Source organism: Streptopelia decaocto (genome assembly GCF_964273445.1).
Source record: "Streptopelia decaocto genome assembly, chromosome: 3".
Taxonomy (NCBI): domain Eukaryota; kingdom Metazoa; phylum Chordata; class Aves; order Columbiformes; family Columbidae; genus Streptopelia; species Streptopelia decaocto.
The window spans coordinates 9,665,704-9,671,095 of record NC_138656.1 but is presented as its reverse complement, the minus strand read 5'-3'; the positions used below and the strand labels follow the sequence as shown (position 1 = coordinate 9,671,095).

The 5,392-nt window shown below is 45.3% G+C and overlaps 1 long non-coding RNA gene across 1 annotated transcript; it reads left to right on the top strand.

Moving 5' to 3' along the window:
• Nucleotides 1-746: 746 nt before the first annotated feature.
• LOC309437633 lies at nucleotides 747-2,628 on the top strand. Its single transcript, XR_014183595.1, has 3 exons — nucleotides 747-812; nucleotides 1,911-2,166; nucleotides 2,511-2,628. It is a non-coding gene; the product is annotated as an uncharacterized lncRNA (long non-coding RNA).
• Nucleotides 2,629-5,392: the final 2,764 nt, after the last annotated feature.

Genomic DNA, 5,392 nt, shown 5'->3' with positions numbered 1-5,392 from the left:
ACTAAAGGCAAAAGTCTGAGGTATGCTAGAGGGGATTTCTAGCCCAAATTTCCCCCCTTCGTCACCACCTCCCCACACCATTGGAGATAACCCGTTCGTAAATAAGGCCGCTTCTCCTACCTGGTCTTTTAAAACCATTGCTGTCTAACCGAGATTTCAAGGCTGGGGTGTTAGAAGACCTGGTGCTTTCATTTTCTGAGCTCCCGCTATCAGCCGCTCAGATGCAGCAAGCTATGGTAAAGCACTTCTTGCAAAGAGCTCACATCTAAGACGGTATAAAATGCTTGCATAAATATGGGGATAACTGGATCACTTTTTTCAAATGAGGCTCTGGTAATTTTCTTTTTTTTTTTTTTTTTAGCAACACTGCCATATTTTTGAGCATCCTGACCTGCTTTATTTCAGTCCCTTCTCTTCTCCACCTGCTTTATATTCATTCATTGTTCCCTGGTAGGTTTTGCAAACTCAGATGCAATTTGATGTGTATTTCCAGGAGCACAGTTAATGGAGGTCTCCTTATCAGACACCAGTTTCAGTGACTTACGATGCTGCTGATAAAAGGGTGAGGATGGACTGTCCAAATGTCACTGGTTTCAACTATCTCCTAAAATAAATTTTTTCATTACAGAGCATTGTGGAAATTGTTCATGTCAATCCAACAAAAAGAAGTGGAGTAACCTGCTGGTGAATTCTACCTGTCTGGGTCTACTTGCTCAAAAATCAACCTGTTAAACACAAAGATGCCAGGCTGACACTGGCACATCTCTCTACCAAGCCAATGCCATGAGATATCCTCCTTTTCAAGGAAGATGGTAAGTTCTTCCAGAATTGGGGCTCTCTGTGGGGTCTGCCATCAATGTCCAGTGCAGGAACCATCTCTCTGTGAAGTTGCACTGCATCCAGCAACTGAAGAACCCTCCAGGGATCCTTATTTGCTACGTTTCCTGGAGATGTTGATGGCCCAGTGCAGCTTGAAGTTGGCTAAGAACAGTTCTCTGTGAATGTTTGAACACCCTGTGGGTTTATCAGTGCAAAACCCACCAGAGAGAGAGGGGGATGAGGTTAATCTGTTTGGGGTTAATCTGATGGAAGTCACTGGCATTTAAAGAGCAGCACACGGTGGGCTCTGCCATTTCAGGGGCGACTGAAGTGCTTACAACAGGTGATAAAATGCCACTGAGAGAGAGCAGGACCATCCCCATGGAGGAGTAACTCACTCCCAAGCTGAGCATTTGACTCCAAGCATCGCTGTTTTCCTAATGTCCAAAAAGTTTAAGCTTTGAAACACTTAGTTTTGTGAGCATTTTCAAAGGATGAGTGCAGAAAGAACTGGTGATCCCACCGCCCTCTCAAAAAAAAAAACCACCCTAAAATCCAGTGGTTAAAGTTACTGACATGAAATTTCTGCTGGGCTGACTTTTAAGAGGGCACAGGGGATTTGGGGATAAAGTGTGTGCCCCCAGGCACAGCTCAAGCTCCAAATGCGGGAGGCAGGCTCACCCTTGGATGTACTCTTCTGCATCCCTTCGCACCCCTGCCAAGCTTTCTATGGGTTGCAAGAGGCTGGAGTGGAGCCGGTTGTGCCCTGCTCTATATTTTCTGCACTAGGAAAGCCCCATTTCCAAGGACATGGTATCTTGGGTGTCCATGTTCCGCTGGCTGTTTGCATTCTTCCATCCTGCTGGAAGTGTTTCCATCACACTGATTTGGTCCCCAAAATGCAACCAGGGCAAGCGCAGCCTCCACAGGCAGACCTGTTCAGCCCCAAGGAAACTTCAAACCCTGTTTCCCCACCTCACAGCAGCCTCCACCATGTCCTTCTTAATCCAAAGAAATTTGGTTATGTATGTCTTTTCACAGTGGAAAACAAAACATGTGACTTAAAAGAGATCCTTTTTTTTTTTAAACAGGGAGGTCCATGCTGGCAACACACTTCATACAAGCTGGGTTCTACCCTCCTGAATTTAAATGATGAGGATTACTCACACGTTTAAAAATAAGACCACGTTGAAATTCCCTTGTGAGATTAAGACCTAAGCCCTGCAATTGTCACTTTTCCCACCAGAGGAAAGTGCCAGTGGCTTAACTAAATATACCGTCTGCATCGTGGCCTGCCATTTCAGATTATTTCTCTTTCCCTTTTTACTGGAACTCCTCCATATTTCTGTAAGTTTATTTTACTTTTTGGCTGGTTTTCCTTTTTTTTTTTTTTTTTTCACCAATTCATCACCTGTCTTGCAATGTCCCTTTCCCTGAGCCGTACATGATCTCTCATCCTGTCCTTTCCATTTCTTCCCCACGTTTCTCTGCCTGTTTGCCACCAGTTGGTTCAAACTTGGGAGAAACTACCCAACTGTAAATGGTGGAAAAAATAAAGCCAAATTCACCCTGGATTTGTGTCTCTTCCATGTCTAATGACATGCAAGAGCTGACAGAAGGTTTTTCCGAGGTTGGGGCAATTTGCTGACAGGGATTCTCTGATGTCTAATAAGAGTTGTGCTGCCATTAAGCCTTTTCCAGGTGCTACAAAGTCTTTGGGATGACTCTGATGAAAAAGGTGGACTCATGGTTTTGTCACATGTGAAGAAGAAACTAACAGCAAGAACAAGGGAAACACAGGGATTTCATGTGAGTCTAGTGTTTTACTCTGTGCTTTTTTTGCCTTGAAATGAAAAATGTCCATGCTTTTTAAGCATGTCAATGCTTTTTAAGCATTTTGGCTTCTGTGTGTTCACCTGGTTTTGCCTCTCTCTCCCTCTGTCTTTTCCTTGCTGGAAAAGAAAAGGAGATGTTAAATTTAAAATAAATGAAAACAAGTAATTTACTTTTGAGAAAAGCTTCATAGAACACCTGAATAATTCTATTAAATCAGAAGCGTATGCTGGACCAGCACCCCTGCTTCCAGTATAGTGCTGACTCTCCATTCAGATGTTGTTTCCAGGCACGAGCTGAAATCTGCCGTGGTGTGCTCTGCCCATGGGCTGGCTCAGGGACTTGGCTGGACCCAGCTACTCCGTCCTGGCCCTCACCATCCATGGGCAGTGCTCAGTCAGGAGCAGCCCTAAAGGCAGCTCTCGCCCCAGTTGCTGGCCACGGGGAGCTCCCGCGGATGCCGCTGCGCTGGTTGGGACGAGGTTGCCCACACACCCACAGCTCCGGGTTGCAGCTTGTTTGGGTGGTGATTATGCTAGAAATGCAGCAATAGAAGTGGACAGCATTTTGCTGATCACCCAGACTACGCCACAGCAAAAGTCCAGCTGTACCCGAGTTACTCTCGATGTAGGCAATACCACGACTCTGTGGGACTCCCCTAGGAGACAGGAAGATATTGGCTCATTAGCTTTTCCCTCATCGGGCCTCTTCTACCCAAAACCTTGGAGAAAAGCCTTTTCTGTGCATTCATCTTACATATTGCTAAAGAAGAGAGCCTGAGAGCAGCCTCCAGCCCCAAAGCCAAACACCAGCCTGGCTGCATGTTCCCTGTGCAGCACCCCATTTAGTGCAAAGCCATTCTATATTTCATTTGAGTTTTTTTGGTTATTAAAATAGTGTGAGCTCTCTGTTGCCACCTGCCAACAAGGGGTTTTCATGGCATGACTGGGAAGGGGGTGTTGCAAACCTCTGGTGGGAGGGCATGAGGGTGTTCAAGGTGCAAAACCTTACTGTGATAACGTGGGAGGATGGGGACCAGTGGCTCCAGAGCTGAGCCTGGCTCTGTCCTGGGAGACCATCCATCCCATCTGGGCCAGGGAACCAGCTCACAGCCCCGCAGTGCTGCCAGTCGGGCATCCTACTGCTGGTCTGCTTCTGTTTCATGGCATAGACATAGCCTTGTCCATCTGCTGAATTTGGTTTCTTCTGGGGACATGGGACAGAGAGGGATGTCAGGAGAGGGACGTGCACTTAAGGACCTTTGGCTTTCTGTAGGAAAACTTCCTGTAAAGCTCAAATGGCTAAAAAAACCCAAGAAGATCCCTTTACGGTTGACCCCAAAGGTGATTTGCATAGTTTCAGCTGAATTCACACTTGATTTTACAAGGCATATCCTTCCTTAACGCATTTACCCACAGCCCCATCTCTAAAGGAACCACTTAGTGGTACTAAAACCAACCTGTTTACTTACTTACCGAAAGTGGCTCGCTTATCACCAGCAACATTACACTTCTTCTTAGCTCCCAAAACTGACCAGCAGCAGCTCCCCAGCCTGTCCCTCTCCATGTGCAGTATTTCAGCCCAGGACAGAGCAGGGCACAGCCCAGGGCTCACACACCCCTCAGATATACCGACTGTACAGGAACCAGATCCGTTCTGCACCATGAAGGGTTGATTTTACGCATGTCAGGTCATGATGTTAATTCCAAGACATCTCCCCCCACTGCTATTTATTTTTGCCAAAACCAAGAGGTCACAGCCATGCCTGGCAATTCCCTGAGAACTTGCACTCTTGGTCCCCCAAAATTAGCTTTCTATAAAACAAGGAGGTCTTTGTGTTAATAACCTTCATGTTTTGATAGCTCAGTCAATATTTTGGTAGCTTTAGGCAGGACCTATAAATTTTGATGAGCATGCTGATGCTGTTGTTAGCTACTGGGAGCCAGCTAATGAAACAAGGTGGATGTTCATTCTTCTTTTCTGAACATCTCTTTCCTCAGCCTGCTTGCAAGAGCTTCATTTTTTCATCATCACAGCCCAGTTGGCCACTGAGACACGATAGCGATGACCATGATTTAATTGCTTCTACAGCTCTGCAATGGCAGCTCCGTTAGACACCTGGAGTTTAACAGCATGTGGAGTACTTACCCTTGTGAAAGGAGGACATTACATGCTCTTGAGGAGGGATTGAGTCTATGGACAGCTTGCCTGGGTGCAAGCTCAACAGTTACAGTCTTGGATAGCAAAAATCAGGACACAAACATTATTGCTCATAACACACCATAAGCTACCGCCATCCATGTTTACAATAAATAGCCCTCTGTTGTCAGAAGGAAATAATTTTCCCTCTCTGAGCTGCTATTTTCTTTTTCTCCTGGCCTTCCTAATGGCTGCATTGATCAGTGTCTCAAAGAGGTCTTAATTTGAGTAGGTTCCTAATGCACAATGTGTGCGAGATTAAGCTTTTTTCAAGAATTTGCTGATACAAAAGAAACGTATTTCACAATGAGGAGAACGATTGCCACTATAAATATCAAAGAGGGATGATACCCACTTTGTAGTTACGTTCCAAAGGACAATTTTTATTCAAATTCCCTCTTTTCAGGAGCTTCCCCTTCTGAAATTTCTTGCTGTTGTTAAGTAGCCCAAAAGGGGATTTTTTTTTGTGTATGTGTGTGCATGGAAAGTATGGCATAATTCATTCAGGATATTGTGGTAATGGGGTTATTCTAAGCATGAA